Here is a 19,317-nt window from a genome sequence, read left to right on the forward strand (position 1 = left end):
GGTTTTCTGGTTTTGTACTTACATATAGCTAAACATAAATTCATTCTGTTTTGAAATTTTACTTTGCACGGATGTTCAGTTGTTTAGAAAGTCTGAGCAAGAGTAGGTCTGTAAATTTCAAATGCAGGGGAAAGTGAAGAAAATATACTATTACTATTACAGAGCAGAAGAGGGAGGGAAGAAGCCTTTAACCTTTTTATGAACAGCCCTAGAGCTGAAATAGATGAGAATTGCAAGATGAAATTTGGCATGGAAATGGCTCTCATTAAAAAGAAGTACCTTTGCTTTCAGAGAAAATTGGTTTTGACTTTACTAAGGTATGAGCTTTTGAATATTGAATACTGACTATTGTAATAATGTTTTAAGTCTCTCTCACTTTCTGTCTTCTTCCGTCAATTCCTAAAATCTTCCTTACATACGAACATTAAAAGCATAACATACCTTTAAAGTACATAGCAAAGTATTGTATATTACTGCAGATTGGTAGTATCTCCTGTTTATTTCATAGATATGAAATTGTTGAAACTGTTTTAGACCTTTTTGGTATTTTTGTTGGTTGGTTTGTTATAGCACTTATAAATTATACTCTTTTCACTGCCTTATCCCTCATCTAGGAATCACTGTCCTTTATCTGAAATGGCTTTTCAGTTCAAAAACTTGTCAATTTTATATCACATATATCTAATTTGCAGGAGTGTGATCATTCACAAAATTGAAACTCATATCAGCATTATATGGTCTTGACTGAAAGACCTCTTTCTAAAAGAGCCTTTTATTTCTCTCACATAACCTTAGATTGCATTCCAATTATCCTTCTAAATCAATACAGCTATTGCAGAAAACTCTAGCAGCCTTGGTTAACTCTCAGTCATTAAGAATAAACCACTCTTATTAAGTGATTTCATAACTGATAACGGTCTTGCCATTCTAGAGTGAGATACGCTGGATTCAAATTACAGTTTCAGACAGTTGAAAAAGTGACCTTTCCTGTTCATTCCTTATTCTATCAGGAGTCCTTTATCTGAATCAGGTAGGAGAAGATAATATTTACTGTAAGATTCCCTTGCATGAGAAACTTCATACTAAAAATGTGAATGTCTTGAGAACCCAATATTACCTCATATTGACTGGATCTATCATTTTCCTCCTAAAGAGATTTACCACTTCTCAAGAACTTTCAGAACTTTTACCTTTATTGATTAGTTCATTTGAAAGCTTCTAGCATAGCTTTTTGGAAATGTGGCATTCTTCTAGCTGCTGCAGCCACTAAGTTATCCATATTTTACACATTTTGTAGAGTATTTGCTCCTTTACTTATAATGTGCATTTTCCTTTGAATGAACACATATTTTAATTGATTTTAATTCATTCAGGACAATATGAAGAAATATTCAAGTGAAGACTTTCAAATAGATAGAAACTAAATTAGGTGAACTAAATCACAGTCCAGAAGTTAGACTCAGAACTTCTGTCAGTACATGGGATTTTTTAAATGAAATTCCTAATATCAAGTCAAAATGACACTTTTATTTTTGTCTTTCAAAACATTAAAAACTTAAATCCACCTTCATTGCAAAATGTAGATATCAGGATATTCTTTCGAAAGATCAAATGCCAATAAATTGTGGGGCTAAAATTCAAGAGTCTTTCAAATAAGCAGATGACTTCAGATTATTTAAATTTTCTCAGTTTCCTTTCTATGGTGCCTGTTCAAGATGTGTTTCTTCAGCTACAAGACAATTAGTGCAGCTAATAACTTGTTAGAGAGCTTTTCTCTTCAAGACATCTGTACAGATAGTCAAGAATAAATGGTAGTTAGACATCCCTCCTGTCCTTGATTTAGTAGACCAGTAGGCTATTGAAACGAAGAAATTAACTCAACAGTCAGAATCCAATCTAACTCTTAAGAAGGTATTCTTTATTAGCAGCGCTGGGGTGGCCATGGGGACTCTCCGCCATAAGGGCTCGCAAGAACAACAGAATCACAGAATCATACAGGTTGGAAAAGACCTTGAAGATCATCCAGTCCAACCATTAACCTAACACTGACAGTTCCCAACAACACCATATCCTTAAGTGCTATGTCAACCCGCCTCTTAAACACCTCCAGGGATAGGGACTCCACCACCTTCCTGGGCAGCCCATTCCAACACCTAACAACCCATTCTGTAAAAAAATGCTTCCTAATATCTAGTCTAAACCTTCCCTGACACAACTTGAGGCCATTCCCTCTTGTCCTATCGCTTATTACGTGGTTAAAGAGACTCATACCCATCTCTCTGCAACCTCCTTTCAGGTAGTTGTAGAGGGTGATGAGGTCTCCCCTCAGCCTCCTCTTCTCCAGACTAAACAACCCTAGTTCCCTCAGTTGATATTCGTACGACATGTGCTCCAAACCCTTCACCAGCTTCGTTGCCCTTCTCTGGACACGCTCGAGTAATTCAATGTCCTTTTTGTAGTGAGGGGCCCAAAACTGAACACAGGAATCGAGGTGTGGCCTCACCAGTGCCGAGTACAGGGGTAAGATCCCTTCCCTGTCCCTGCTGGCCACGCTATTGCTGATGCAAGCCAGGATGCCATTGTCCTTGGCCACATGGGCACACTGCTGGCTCATGCTCAGCCGGCTGTCAATCAACAGCTCCAGGTCCCTCTCTGACTGGCACCTCTCCAGCCACTCCTCCCCAAGCCTGTAGCGCTGCTGGGGGTTGTTGTGGTCCAAGTGCAGCACCCGGCATTTGGCCTTATTGAAACTCCTACAGTTGGCCTTAGCCCATCGCTCCAGCCTGTCCAGATCTCTCTGCAGAGCCTCCCTACCCTCGAGCAGATCAACACTCCCACCCAACTTGGTGTCATCTGCAAACTTACTGAGGGTGCACTCGATCCCCTTGTCTAGATCATCAATAAAGATGTTAAACAGGAGTGGCCCCAAATCCAAGCCCTGGGGGACACCACTCGTGACCGGCTGCCAGCCAGATTTAACTCCATTCACCACAACTCTTTGGGCCCAGACATACAACCAGTTTTTTAACCAATGAATCATGTGCCCATCCAAGCCTTGAGCAGCCAGTTTTGCCAGGAGCATGCTGTGGGAAACAGTGTCAAAGGCCTTACTAAAGTCAAGGTAAACTACATCCACAGTCTTTCCCTCATCCAATAAGCAGGTCGCCCTGTTGTAGAAGGAGATCAGGTTTGTCAAGCAGGACCTGCCTTTCATAAACCCATGCTGACTGGGCCTGATCATCTGGTTGTCCCTCACGTGTTGTATAATGGTACTCTGGATGACCTGCTCCATCAGCTTCCTGGACACCGACGTCAAGCTGACAGGCCTGTAGTTTCCCAGATCATCCTTCCGACCCTTCTTATAGATGGGCGTCACATTAGCCGATTTCCAATCTGTCAGGACCTCCCTGGTCAGCCACGATTGCTGGTAAATGATGGAAAACGGCTTGGCAAGCACCCCGGCAAGTTCCTTCAGCACCCTCGGGTGTATCCCATCCAGTCCCATAGACTTGTGTATGTCTATGTGATGCAGTAGGTCACTATCTCCTCCTGAAATGCAGGGGGTTTGTTCTCCCACTCTCTGTCTTCTGGCTGATGAGGCTGGATTCCCTCAGTACAACTAGTCTTGTTATTAAAGACTGAGGCAAAGAAGGCATTAAGTACCTCAGCCTTTTCCTTGTGGCTTGTTACCATGTTTCCTCCTGCATCTAGCTGGGGATGTAGTCCCTCCCTGCTTTTTCTTTTGCTGCTGACATACTTATAGAAACATTTCTTGTTATCCTTGATTACTGAAGCCAGAGTAATTTCTAGCTGGGCATTAGACCTCCTGATTTCTGCCCTGCATAGCTTCACAGCCTCTTTGTAATCATTGTGAGTGGCTAGCCCCTTCTTCCAGAAGCTATAAACTCTCTTTTTCTCCCTGAGTTGCAGCCAAAGCTCCCTGTTCAGCCAGAGTGGCCTTCTCTGCTGCCAGCTTCTCTTACAGCACCTGGGGACTGCCTGCTCCTGAGCCATTAAGACTTCCTTCTTGAAGAGTGTCCAGCCTTCCTGGACCTCTACACCCTTCAGGATCGTCGCCCAAGGGATCCTTTCAAACAGGTGCCTAAACAAGACAAAGTCAGCCCATTTGAAGTCCAGGATGTCAGTTCTGCTGCCTCCTCTCCTGGCCTCTCTAAGAATAGAGAACTCTATTATTTCATGATCACTGTGCCCTACTCGGCCTCCAACCGCCACATCACCCACCAGTCCTTCTCTGTTCACAAAGAGGAGGTCCAGCAGGGCAGCTTCTCTGTTCGGTTCACTCATCAGCTGTGTCAGGAAGTTATCTGCCACACATAAACTGTTTATTCTGATAAATCAGATGAGAATACAAGCAGGTGTGGAACTACTTTTCTCTGCCTCAGGATTATATACTGAACTAAGAAAACCAAATCTATAGAGAAAGGGCTCAAACCAATGAATTTCTGATTAAGACTAAACTGTGATGCATGAAAGTTTTGCTTGTGTTTGTTTCCCAAGGACTCCTCAACTGTTTTCCCTAGGTCTCTTTGTCTAGTCAAAAGTAAAACGCTCACTGTATAACTCACTGATAGCAGACTCAAAACCTTCAATGGGCACTTGGGCAAACTAAGATAAAGGGGGCTTGAACAAAAGGACACAGTGATACCATCTAGGGAGGGTGATCTCACTGATTTAGGAAGAAGACACCTGGACGTTACTTCACAGTACATGCTCTGGAAAGGGCAGACACTGTGAAGAAGACCACACACTTCTTCCCTCGACCACCAAAAATCCTTACCCTATTTCTACTACACATGCTCCGACTGTGTAAATGAATTCTGGGAACTCATTATCATAAGTCACCCCTTTCCAGGAAATCTAATGAATATGTATGATTTGTGTGCATGTAAACTGATGTCCCTTGCTACTTCTTGGGAGCCCTTATGGTGGAGAATCCCCAGGGCGACCCCAGTGCTGCTAATAAAGAATACCTTCTTAATAGTTATATTGGATTCTGACTGTTAATTTCTTTGTTTCACAAAACAAGCAAATATTTTAAATCTCTTGTGGACAGCAGAGTATAGTAGGGTCTTTGGTTTCCCCCAAATAGGTGTGAAGTCTCTCTTGCTGAGAACACAATTATTTTGTATAGTTCTCTGAGCCCTCTGCTGCCTTGTGCAGTTTTATCAGCTGGGCTTTCCATACAATATTCTGTAATACAGGAAGAAAAGAGGGGCAAGGTTTTCTGAAAGGAATATAAAAAAGGAGCCATAGAGAGAGTGAAGGTATGATGTCTTAAAGAGGGAAAAGCCTTAACGGATGAGGAGGAGTTACCCTTTGAAGTACAAAGTTGTGGCATGATCAAAAGCTCACTGTAAGTAATGGAAAGATTTCTATTGACTCCATTGGCCTTTGAAATCAACACAGTCTAAGGGAAAACAACAAAGCTTTCTCCCTTTTCCCATCAGCTACTTCGTTGTGTTCCTTTCAGAACCAGTCCTATTCAATAGGTAAGATAGAGGGTCAGAATGAAGTTAGGAATCATTAGTTTTATTTGAAAAAATGAGAAAACTTCATTAATTTATTTTAAAACTGCAAAGTGTAACTTTTTATCAGGGAATTTATTGGGGTTAAATATTCTGGGTACTATTTCAGATGTCTAAATATTAATAATTTACCATTATTTTTCTGGGAAACAAATAGAACAACTTTTGCAAACATATAAGTCTGTACCCCTTTTTATAGTATAGTTTTTCAAAATAATAAAAAACATTTTATTTTTTGCTATATATTGGCTCTTCCTTCCTTCTAAGGCACTTCTTGTAAGATACAAAGCATGCTCATTGACTTTAATGTCCTAGTGAAACTAAATGTTTGAGCTTAATTTTAATGACAAAGAGTCTAAGTCTCAGATAACTACACTCATTTATTTCTCAGACCACTTTTTCAATTCATTTGGAGAAACTGTCTGAATGAGGCCTTTTAAAGATAACTGACAGCCATAATGTTATTTTACTCTTTCTAAATCTGTATTGGCTCATTATCTTTTAAAGTTTTAAAGATAATTTTAGTTCAAATAGCATTTTTACAGAAATAGTAAAGGGCTCTAAGACTGCAGAGTAACTTGGTAACAACTGAGCTATCAGATAACTTTGGTCATATTAGCTCAGATGCAAATGAGACTCACTGGCTGTGCATTCCCATTACTCCTACTCACACAGTCTTAAAAATGTGGTTGAGTTGTACAGTACTCAAATCAAGCCCACAATTGAGCTTCTGAAACAGTAAAAACTCAAGTCCAAGTATTTTTTTAAGAATTGGTATTGTAATTGTGTTCTCTTCTTTCCCCTTTCAGACAGTTTTGGGTTTTTTATTTGTTTTGGTTTCTTTGTTTGCTTGTTTAATTGTTTTTTAGCAGACTTTAATAATATAACAGTTCTCTACCAGTTGAAATAATCTCATTACCACAAAACAGCTATGGGTGTCAGTAGTTCAAAATTATTCAACTTAATCCCACCTCTGTACCTCAGCAAGGACTTGGAGAATCCAGCACAGCAAAAGGATTACTTCATATACACATTAAAGATGAGAGAAAGACAGTTCCCCACAGTAGTACCTCCCCTTACAGTATACATGTTACAGATCCCACAGTTGCAGCAGGACATTTTCATGGTCCTTCCCTTCAGCATTATGATTACATCAGCATTTGAATGAGGCCCTAGATTTGCCCAGTTTTTAAAGTCAATAATTTTTGTCACTACAGATATTTAGACAAGAAAGACCTAGAGTTAATTCTCTTTTGTAATCTTCCATTTTGGATAGACGTGCCTGCATATGTGACTAGAATGACTTTGTTGTATACAAGGTGATACTTGTACATCTGTGCACCTACTGAAGAAAACCGAAGTTCCCATATGTGACTTATTCCTGAGTTTTTCTTTCATGGAACCTTTTTTAGTCTCAAAAAAAAGCAAACTTTTTTCTTTTAGTAAAGTTTATACAGGTGTAAAAAAACATCTGAGATGAAGCAAGGGTTTAACCTGCACATTGTAAAAAAAGAACAGTCACCAAAATGTCCTTTTACTCTAGCCATTCCTGAAACAATGACAGAATGGGGATAACAATTCCTAGCTACAAGGGATCTTGTGGCTTTATCTAAAAGAAAGTAATTTCTCAATTTTAGTGAGATAATGAAACTTAATTTTGGAATTTTGTTACTGGTGACAAAACAATTACTTAATATATCTGAATCCCTGATAACAAGAGAAAGCCTGTACCTGGACTTCTTTTCTGTTTTATATGGATTGTTTGGCTTTCATTTCCTTTCCATTCTGTCTCTTTTCAAAATTCCTCCAATTCTGAATCCACTACACAGTGGTAAGAAGAATAGATATGAATTTTCCAGTATGTAAGTTTTCCAAAGCTTCAAGTTTCAAAACTGTCATCCTCCCACTCCACTTATTTATTTTGAATCCTGTGGAAATATGACTCTGTGATCAAGTTGTTTTCAGCTGATGAATTTCTGGTGCTGTCCTCAGTACTTTATTAGCTCATTGACTGTTTCAACTAGATATGACAGCTGGTTGAGGGTTTGCCTGTGTGTTAGTTTCTCAAGATATCTTGTAAAAATTGCACCTATGTGGTGTGAGGGAGAAGACAGAAACTGGTTAAACAGAATTAAAATCCTAGTTCTGAACTCATACCTTGGTAAGCACCAGACAATTCACAGGACAAGAAAGATGTTTTCAGTGTCTCAGTCCTGAAAAAAAAGCTTCACTCAGAGTTTATATTTATTCTACAGCAGTGAATACAAAGGAAAGTAAAATAAAAATATGTAACAAGCATCACTTGAGTCTTTGGATGCATGAAGCATCAAACATGGCAGCTGTCAGTTCATGTCAGGTCCAGGCAATTGAGCTTCAGTTAGCTGCCTGACAACAGTCTATCAGGAGACCAAGAACCAGTCTGTTACTCTGACTGGTGGTTTATTCTTTGTATGTAAAATCCATCAATTGGTCTTTTCTCTGTGTGACACTGGATCGCAGTTAGACTTCTAGATATCTCGCTCCTGTTTCTGTCTTAGCTTTTATTTCTTTTACCTCATCCTTGTAAACTTCATCAATAATTTCTGACTCCTGACTGCTCTTTGTCCTTACTCTAGTTTTCTTTTCTCCTTGTCCTGGTTGGTTTTATTCCTTGTTCCAGGAATGGGGACAGTTATTCTAACAACATTGTCTTTTCCTTCAGTTAAGTAAGTTTTGTTTCTAGGATCTTGCAACTTTTCCCATACATTTTGCATAACTGTTGCCTTGATATAAACTTCGGTCTTGTTGGGTCATTACTTTGGCAATGTAATTACTTTGGGTACTACTCCTGGCTTGAATTCCCTCCCTTAATTCCATTCTGGCTGTAATAGCTTGGAAGGGTGGCCCACATTCTTTCTATCTGTCTCTGCTTAAACGAAATGCTCCTTTTTTTGCCCAGAAGTAATGATGTCAGAAGGTTGTAAGGGTAAGAAGAACAAGACGACAAGAAAATGAAATATTGTAGTTTGGTACTACAGGTGTTTGACTCATATAAAGGCCATGTCCTGATAAAGTGACCTACTAGTGTAGAGGAGACAACATCACACAGATGCTAATGACTGAATAGTTTGCTGACAGAATAAATTTAATATAGATTACATTTATTTAGTGATTTAATGGATGATTTGGTTACAGCAATATAAAATGAATATGTCATTACAAAGGTAATAAACTCATAAGGCACAAAATCATAAAACCAGGCTTCAGAATTTCAAGTTAATAAAGTGGGGTTTTTTTCTCTTTTAATTTCTCAGGATCTTTATAATCTGATCTTGAGCAGGAAGAAACTGCCTCAGACACACATAATAAGCTGCTATGAGTGAAGAGTACCCTCGTGAGATACAGGATCCTCTGCATACCAGTGTTCAGACTAAATTAGAATTTCATTCTCCATCTTGATACTGACCCCTTTCTTTATCATATATCAAGAACATTACAGCTTAGAAAGTGTGTTTTATAAGGAATTTTTAGGATCTTTGCTGTTCATTTGTTTTAACTTATTTACATAAATTAGTTCTCTGTATTAATTTTTATTAGAAATTTGGGTTTACTTTAATAATATAGTTGTTAAGCATAATTAATAATGAGCCAAAGCTGATGAACTGGTCCAATAATTTGATAACTCCTTGCCATACTTCTTCTCTTGTTTTTTTCCCCCCTTTAAGATTTTAATATTTTCATGTTGGAGTTTTTCCTTTTGAATCCCTGAATTATTAATGATCACATGTCAACAAATCTGCTGCTGCCTGTAATTTTATTTTCTTTTTCTTCAATGGATTTTCTCACAGGTCTTTCTCATCAGTCTCAGGGAAAACGATGCACTCTTGACATGTTAGAAGTGAGCCTTGGCTCCTCAGTACACAGGTGGCCAATTGCTTCAGAGACAAGGGTTTGCAGTGGGATTATGGAGACAAAGAGGGTTATGGTCCTTCTAGGTCCTAAAGTCAACAGTACCAATCTTCTTCAAGTAGACATAAAGAAGGTTGTCTCAGCAAGTCTTAAGCATCTTGAGTTTGCAGGGAGTGGTTTTGATACTCATAGTGACAGTCTTTTCCTACTCATTCTTGTGTCTTAAAATTTTCTTAAAACATTTTTCATTCTTACTGGTTCCCTGTTAAAAAGTCACACACTAGCACATCCAACGTCAGTTAGCTGTTCTTTCTTATGCAGTAACTACCTAGGTTTATTAGGCTTCCAACTGCATAACCTTAAGTTAAAATAGGTTAGGCAATTGTCACTTGACCCGTAGTGTATTGCTAGGTAAAACTGTTTCAGGCCAATGTAAATCCACATAAATTCTGAGATACTGTGCTTCAGGTCAGCATAACAGGATTACCGCCTTTTAACAATGATGGCAAATAAGTGTTTTTGCTGGGCTAGACTGTCTTGGACTGGATTCAAAACAAGAGATTTAACATGTTGGTCTTTTCCTCTCCCTTGTATTTCTTTTCACTTATTGACAACTGAATTTAACAATTATTTTTCTTTTAACTTCTTTTCGCCTCCTAAAAATAAACTTCTACAGTTTTTATAGCAGTAGGAAAAAATAATAGAAATACAAGGGCAGATGAATGACTTTAAAGAATGTAAAAAGAAGTTAAATAATACTACTAAACTTTATTCAAACTGTATTCTTACTGTATGTGATTAGGAGGAAAAGAATCACATGCAGAATTAGGTAGAGTTACTAAACAGTAAGGAAAAATGTTTTTATATAAATTTAAATAATTTAAAATATTAAGTGTATTTATAATACATAATTTTATAATATATGGTTTGATATTTATCATTTTTCATATTTGAAATATTATGTTTTGTGTTAGAACTGCAAAATAGGCATCCAGAAAACTACTCAAATTTCAATACATGATCAATTGCACTTTACTGTGTAGTGCTCAATTCTATTATTTTGTGTCAAGAACAGCAGCAAATATTTATACTAAAGTGAACAAAACATAAGTTGCAGACACTTCATGAAACTCTGAAGAATTCAACATACCATGCTAAAAACTGATCTGAAGTTTTAAAAGATTCTTTAGAGGCTGTGGATCATGCTGATAGTTAGACCATCAGTCATGAAAAACAGCAACAGAGAAGATTTTGGAATACCTCCAGTTCTAAAGTGTGGAGTGGCTGGAAAACAACGGACATATTATGAGCGATCCAGACCGAGTGGCCTCACTGTAACAACAGGCTGCAGCTACTGTGAAGGACACATGCAAGGTCAAGGGAGATTAAGAAAGTGTGTGCGTAGCCAAAAGATAAGGAAGTTGGACTGCTGAAAACAGGATGCCTACCTAGTAGGAGAGCAGCGCGTGGACACTACACCGGGACCAATCATAGGGGGCAAAGGGGCTCATGGACAAGTAGCTTTAGCCTATTAGCAATAAGATAGCAACGTGTGTACTTTATGCTAGTGTATAAATTGCTGTGTATCCTTTAATAAAATGGCATTAATTTGATCACATCAGTCATATAAGTTGTGTCCAGGACTTCCGTGTCAGCACTAAAGAACCAAGGATAACTGAACATGAAATGATAAATAATCACTAGAAAAGCTTGTCTTGTAAAATATATCTTTTGATCTTAAAAAGGGTGTCCCAGAAAAAATGCTTTTTCCTTTCAGTGATTATCATGGAACAGGCAGATTTGTCCAAAAAACAGTTGGAGACAGAGAAATCATTATGAGGAGCTATAGCCCTAAATAGTTACAAAATTGTTAGAAGATATTGTGTACATTGGCCTAAAACTCCAGAGTTATATCAAACTATTGAGCCAACTCTGTTAGATGCTAGCAAATTGACAAGTAATAGAATTACAGTCTAGGAATAGAGGAAAAATGCCTTTCATCAGATACTAGCTATTAGAACCCAATGCTGTTATCTTCTCTGCAGAAAACTTTGAGGTCCAAATAATTACTGAGGAAAATAAATAAATAAAATCCAGGCTTCTTATCTTGTTGTAAAATCTGGACATTTACAAGAAGAAAGACAACCTAATATATCTTTGATTTGAACAAGACTATAATCAGTAAACAAAAATGATTGCTAGATCAGGCCTAAAATCAATGATCAGTTATGATTATAGTGAAACCCATTCAGTGGGGTTTTACTGGCCAAGGCATGGTTATGATGAAAGAAATCAGATCAAACAGAATTTCCTGCATACAATTTTATAGGGTTTCCATTTGTTGCTGACCTGACTGAAGCAGAAAATGAAGCACCATACCTACCAGGACTGTTAGCAAAATCTTAATAGCCTGCACTGAGAAATAACATCTATCACAGAAAGAGGAGTACTAAAATAGAGTCACCAATGACCTCTACAGTTGTAAAGACAGACAGAAAGGAAACACAGCATATTGTAATTTTCAGTGACGAAGCCTGGACTAAAATGAAGTATTTGTTGTAGATCTATATTGTAGCCAAGCTGTGAAAGTATAACACTTAACCCATAAGCTAAAGCTTAGACAAAATGAGAGTAGATTCTCATGGAAATGGGTCAATATTAATTTCAAGTCTTTGTGTTATCCAGAAGAAAGATATTCCATCTAGAATAGTTGCAGAAACAACAGATATACAGAAAATAAAATTTATGTTTTGTATTTATTGATAAGGCTATGTTCCAGAACATTTAATTTCTATTCTCTAAATCCTTGCTTTATTTTTTAAAGTGTCTTGAGTTCTAATACCTTTATATGTAAGTAATAATTATAATTTATTCATACTTCAGTACACTAGTGACCTATTTAAAGGCATTTTCCAATAAACGACATTAAAATATTTGGGAGATTTTCTGTCAGAACATAGCTAATAAGTAGAAATAAAGAAATTCTGCTATACCTAAACACAAATCAGAAAAACAATTAGAAATATAGGTATGCTTTTCGTAATTCATATAAACTATAAGAAGTTGGGAAAAAATTGTGAAGGTTAATATTGTTGCTCAATATATCTGCTCAGTAGGGAGAAGTTTTCAAAATTTAAAAAGATGATAAATTGCCCCGAATGGATCGTAATGTTATTACACTGATAGCATCTCATTCTACTTAGGCAGAAGTGAAGTACAGAGAAACTAAGGAGAGGCATGGAACATGATTACTGATCTGAAAAGATTCTCTTAGGAGGGGAAAATGAAAACATTTGAAATACTTGATTCATAAAAACGAGCATAGGAGCTGACATGAAAAAAGATATACAAATTAAAAAAATAAATAGGAAAAACTATGTCAGGCACTGTTATCTGCTAATTTATATTCAAACAGAAAGACAGAAATAGTACTTAGGAGATGGGCAAGGATTTTGATTAGATTAAGCAGAATTAAAGAGCTTTTGTTACTCTTTATTCTTTTGTAGGCTACAATGTGCTGGGTTTAATTCTATTGTATTTGCAGTCATTGTATTTCATTTGACATTTCCATATTTACTTTCTATCACAGTTTTTTTCCCTTCAGATGAATCTCAAATCTCTCAGAGGCCATAGTGATACTTGAATCAGGTTTTTATTTCATTGCATGCATATATATTATATATTTTTGTTTATATCCAAAATGAGGGATTAGAAATAACAGAAGAAGAGGAAAAGCAAATGCAACCCAAATCAAAAATACTGATTGAAATCAGAGCTTCCTAGGAGACAGTGATAAACAGGTGGTAACAAACAAGCAGTTACCAAGCAGACGTATTTTCATCTATTGTTGGAAAAGATCATCAGAACAAGTACTGATTACCCTGCACAAAAGAAGCGAAAGGGAAACTTTAAAACCTTATTAAATTACTTTCTTGGCAAACAACGTTATTTCTTCAAAATCATATGCATCTAAACTCCTAATTATTGCAAAATAATTGTATAATTATGGAATAATACAGGTTAGAATGGTTTTTTAGAAGTCATCTGGTCTATCTACCTGCTCAAAGAAGGACCAGCATAGATCAGCCTGCTCACTGCTGTGCCCAACTGACTTATGAGCATCTTCAGGGATGGATGTTGCACAGCTTCTCCCATAGCCTCTCAAGGTGTCTGACACCCCTCGTTGTAAAAACATCTCCCAATGTAATTGGAATTTCCCATATGCCAACTTGGCTGTCCATTGCCTCTTGTCCTATCACTGTGCACCTTCAAGTGGACTCTACACCTGCAAGACAAGTCTTTCTCTCCTACACTCTACTACTGGGAAGCTGAAGCACAATTAGATCTTCCCTTAGCTTAGACCCGGCTCTCAGCATCTCCTTGCACATCATGTACCTCAGCTCCTGAGCATCCTGGTGGCCCTTGGCTGGATTTTCTCCAGTAGGTTAATATCCTTCTTGTACTGGTGAGCTCAAGGATACTCTCCCACCTGCCAAATGGAGGGGAGCAATCACCTCCCTGGACCTGCTGGCATTACTCTGGCTGCTACAGCCCAGGATGCCCAGGCTGATTCTCTCCCCTGCAAAAACACACTGTAGATTCATGTTTAACTTGTCTACTGGGATCCCAGGTCCATTTCTGTAAAATTTCTGTCCAGGCAGTCAGCCACCAGCCTATTATGTTTCATATACTAATTCCATGCCATGTGCAGGATTTTACATTTGTCTGTGCTGATCCATAAGCTGTTGTTATCTCATCACCCATCACAAACCAGTGTTTCTTATCTTCCAGCTTTGTACTGTCAAAGCCTTTAATGCACAAACAGGACTTAACTGACCTGACCAACCTCACCTGAGAACCCCATCTATGCCTTCTATGCATGGGCCCTTTTAAGTTCAGACCAAGGTTTGTCATCATCTGTATTCCTCAATTGTTTGAAATTCTTAGTTTGACTTTGAATTTGGCTTGTAACTCTGTCTGATGATCACTGAGCTGTCAATAGGGCCCATTCTGCTTTACTCATCTGTCTGGTGCACTGTGAGACAGCACACTCTGGAGAGGACATTGCCTGGCTTGTGCTGTTCTTGCTCTTGCCTTCCAACTTACCTTTAAGGAACAGCATTATTCTTGCTGCTAGCTGGCATGATCTTTTAATGGAGCCATTGTCCATGCAGGGCAGCACTCCAGCTGTGTGGACTGTGTCACCACATCTCTCTAATCCCACTGGAATCATATCTCTGCACCATTCATGGATTGCTAATTCCTCTTCTGTTTCACATACAGATCCATTTGTGCAATGACACTTGAAAAGGATCCCGAGTTATTCTGCTCTCACATAAGGAGTGTGAAGGCCAATTCTTTAATATGCCCCCATAACTTCTTTTCTATTTAGTCACTATCCATTATCATTAAAAGCCCAGCTATTAAGATTAGGAAGCTTGCTGTCAAAGATGGTCTCTCCTTGTTTTGTCAGATGAACTCCTGTTTGTCCATCAGTCTTAATTTCTTAGGGAGGGTCCTCTGGTTTTAAAAGCTAAAGACATGACTGCAGCACAAACTTTACAGCCAGGTGTTGGCCTGCAGAATGTGAATGACTTTATGAATGTCTTCCCTTTCATCAGCAGTTTAGGAAAATGCCACCCAGGTTCCTAGTCCTTTCACCTTTACCTCACCCCCAGAGTCCTGTTCATTTGCTGCTGTGTTAAAATTTTAGAAATAGGACACTCCAACATGTTTTAAGACTTATGGTATGGTCGTATTTCCCCATTTCTTTCTGAGTTTGGAGCTCTTTTATCATCTTGCAAAAGTCCTTGTTTCCACTAGACACAATTTGAATTCCATATAGAATTCTAATAGAATTTGGAGCTATGTGGTCTTGACCTAAGTCAACAGGGCTATTTCTATATTGCTAAACTTTCTTATCTCTGAAGGTGGATGATATGGCACAAGATATAAGCAATCTAATCCTAAGTAATCATCCCAAATCATTAAACAATGTTATAGCTACAACTGAAAGGAGTTACATTTCTACTAAGGCATTTTACTGTATTAAAAATTAGTCTATTTTGTTGTTTCTCTGATTTTTTTTTTTTTTTCAGCAAGAACTTAAAAGGTTCTTAACTTACAGTACAAATGAGCTTTGAGTGTAATTGGTGTTGAAGACCTGGTTATGCCCATGAAGGCATAATTATTACTAGCAGGAAAAGTGCCATCTGGACCTTCCCTTTGAGACTGTCCACCAAGTCAAACTGTAAATGGCATTACAAAAATATTGACAATGATACCTTCAGAAAAAAATCACCTGTAGATACTACCCTGTGATGCTGTGACCAATTCATTTCATCTTCACTGGGAGTCACAACATTCCCTCAGACCACCAGACGAGCTCCTACCTAGGGATAAATGCATATAAAGCAGCAGTAAAAGGCAACAGCACTAAGGAAACGCATCTATTGCATTCAACACTTCAAATGACTGTTACGTGCATTAGTTTTGCATGCTGAATAATATGGGCTTTATGAATATTTCGCTACCTTTTCTTGATTCAGAGTTGAGAGTAAAAAAATTAGTATTATGTAAAGAAGATAAAGAGAATTTGAATGTTTGGTTTATACTCTCCAAGATACAGTACATTTTCAGATTTAAGCAATCTGTAACCTGCAAGACAGTAAGCAAACTGAAATGAACAAATAAAACAAACCTACTGAGGTTTCACAATGAGAGAATATTTGATTTGTTATGTTGGGCATGATGCTTCAATGTTGTTTGCATTTAAAGAGCAGCAGTGTGTCACAGTTAAGGTGAAGATCTTTCCTTTATTTAAATTCAGATGATAGCCAGGATTCAATTAGTAGCCCAGAACAAGATGTTTCACTGTGGTTTAATTACACCAAAATGTTTACACACTACCACTACACCTAAACACACACACACATTTTCTTGAGTTTGGTTCAACAATATACAGGTCACTACACATTTGTCATCTTACGAGAATAGATTAACAGAGAAAGAGGAGAAAAAAGTAACCAAGAATAATTGCAACTCCATACACCTTGTCAGACACTACTTTCACTTAGAGTTTTTCTTTGGACTATAACTACTCTCTAAACTAGATGGACCCTGTCTTGTAGTAAAATGTTGCTATGTTACTCTAGAAAATATTGTCTCTTTTGCTCATTTGTTACTTGAGTCATGAACTTTAAGAAAGATTTAATAGAACTGCACCAAATTAATACAGCAGAATGAAATTAACTTATGTAACTGTACACTTATATTATGAACATTTCTTAGTGTGTTACCCTTCACTTAAAACAAATGCAGTTCAGATTACACTCTTCACACCAACTAGACCCACAGGGGCATATTTATTTGTTAGTATGGATGTCTGTGCTAAACTACAGAATATATGAAGATACCTATTTGTGATGTTCAATTTTCTAACATTTTCTCTGAACTACATTTAAGCACTTCATTGACATAACTCCCTTACAATATTGCATGCACACATTAGATGAAGCTATATTGTTGAAACATATTGTACTCTAAGGCTGGCTTCAGAGCCTGTTAATATAATTACATGGTTTATATTTTCTTTCTTCAGGAAGGCTTAGGTCTCAGCAGGTTTTATTCTTAATTTTCAGAAATCCGTAGATGTTTCTTCTACAGTTAGTACCACTGAGGAAGCACATCTAAGATCTGTCAAAATAACTCATCAATATGAGCTCTTATTATATACCAAGTTGCAACTCCATTTTTATTGCCCTGGAGAACTTTGCCTTTCGGGGACTTTATGGAAAATGGAGAGGGGAAACAGAAGTCTTTAAGGAGCCTCTGAAGAGAGTTTATGCCCACTAGAAAAGTTCAGTGAGCCACAAAAGAGAAAATAACAAGAGACACAAACCAAGATTTAAAAACTAAATAAAACCAACAAGCCAACCAAATAAACCAGCAAAGAAAACCCCCAAACACCAACAACTAAGGCAGAAATAAGAAATTAGATAGCGTGCCCATAGGAAAAAACAAAGTTCATGCTTTCCTACAGAAAAGAGTCCACTAGTTATAAGCTGGCCATAGCCATGATGCAGATTCAGGTAACTGTAAGACATCTATTACTCAGCTTGGTCCCTTACATATCCTCCCAACACAAAAGGTCAAAAATAAGCCCAGAATTTTTCTTTAAAACTTTCAACATATGAACATTTCAACTTGGGTATTTCTTTGGCAGAGCATCCTGAGAATCTTCACTCAGTCCTCAAAAGAAAAGAAAAATGTTAGTGCTACATTTTAATTATTACTAGACTTATTTTTTAATTATTACAGTTTACTTTTTCTTGTTATGCATGTGATTACCTAGGTTACTGAGTAAGTATGATCCATTCTTTAGAATGGATCATAATTTTGAGTGACTGGCAAGGTCACTTATTTTCCTTCCTCTTAATTAGAAGTAAATAAGTGTATTGAGAGATAGTGAAGACTGTACCTTACCAGTTATGTAACAGATTTAACTCCCAGACTGAACTGCACTGACCTGTTGGTCCAGACTGCTAGTCCACAACCAATATAAAAAATAAAAAATGATAAAATGCATCTTTTCCAAAGTTCAGTCTGTTAAGATGATACTCCACAACCACTCCATAATCTTCCCAACATTTCAAATAAAAAGATGTTAGTTTTAAAGCAATTTCACTTGTATTTTTATAGAAAATGATGTTACACATGAATACCAACCATTTTTTTCTGTTACTACATTGTGTAAATGATTAATTATATATTTAAGTAAAATGATAAGAATACCAAAACAAATAAACAAATGAGAATCCTCATTTGTCTTTGGAGGCTGTCCTGGTTTCAACTTAACTTTCCTTGAGCTGGGAGGGAGCACAGCTGGAGGGCTGGGCCAGGATTGGCCATTGGAGTATTACATATCATGTGACATTATGCTCAGTATATAAAGGAGGCGGGTTCCTTCTCATTTCTGGTTGGTGTTGTGGGATCTTTTGTTCTAATGGAATTGCTGCTGGAGGCAGGCTGCATACTGGTTGTCAGGTGGTGAGCAACCTCATTATGTATTACCCATTTGGACTTCCTATTGTTACTGTTGTTTTGTTACCATCACTAAGCTTTTTGGGTTTTTTTACAACCTATGAATTTTTCCTTTTTGTCCCTTCTCTATTTTACCTTTGGGGGAAAGGTAAGCAACTGGCTGTGTGGTGATCGGCTACCGACCGAGTTCAAACCACGACAGAGACATAAATTATAATGTAATGCTATTGTGCATACTCTGATTTCTAGAACCTTCACTGTGCTTGAGATTTGGTGTGTAAAATCCTTCTGAGATGCAGGATACGGAGACTACTGGATACTTGAAAAAGATCTCTTTAAAGTTAGATTTTATTAGAAAATAATGTTGATAAAATTATGGTAAGCTTTTTTAATTGTAGTTACATGTAATAGTCTCCCTCATTGTTCCTTGTGTAGAAGCTCTCTTAGGCAAATTCCAAGTTTTAGATATGGAAGGAAGATATTTCTAGAATGTGACTATAAAAAAGTAGACCTTTTTAGGAAGAACAGCTAGTAAAAAACAGGAAATCTTCCCTTGTATATGAAATGTAAAAACTAGAAAAAAACAGACCTGTTAAAATTTCTATATTGACAATAAAAAGGAAAAAGATAACTTGTGTCTATAATCTCAGTAGAGTCTGACAGTGCAACATCACAAAATAAGAAGGTACATGAAGAAATTGATGAACATTGGAGATTTTAATTATCCAAATATAAGGAACATTTCAGCAGTTCTAGAAAGTCAGAGTTCATCTCATCTAACTCTGCATTTCCACAGTGTAGATACCGTTATGTAAGCTATTTTACAACATTTCCTCTGAAA

This window comes from Strix uralensis, chromosome 2 (genome assembly GCF_047716275.1).
Source record: "Strix uralensis isolate ZFMK-TIS-50842 chromosome 2, bStrUra1, whole genome shotgun sequence".
Lineage (NCBI taxonomy): Eukaryota > Metazoa > Chordata > Aves > Strigiformes > Strigidae > Strix > Strix uralensis.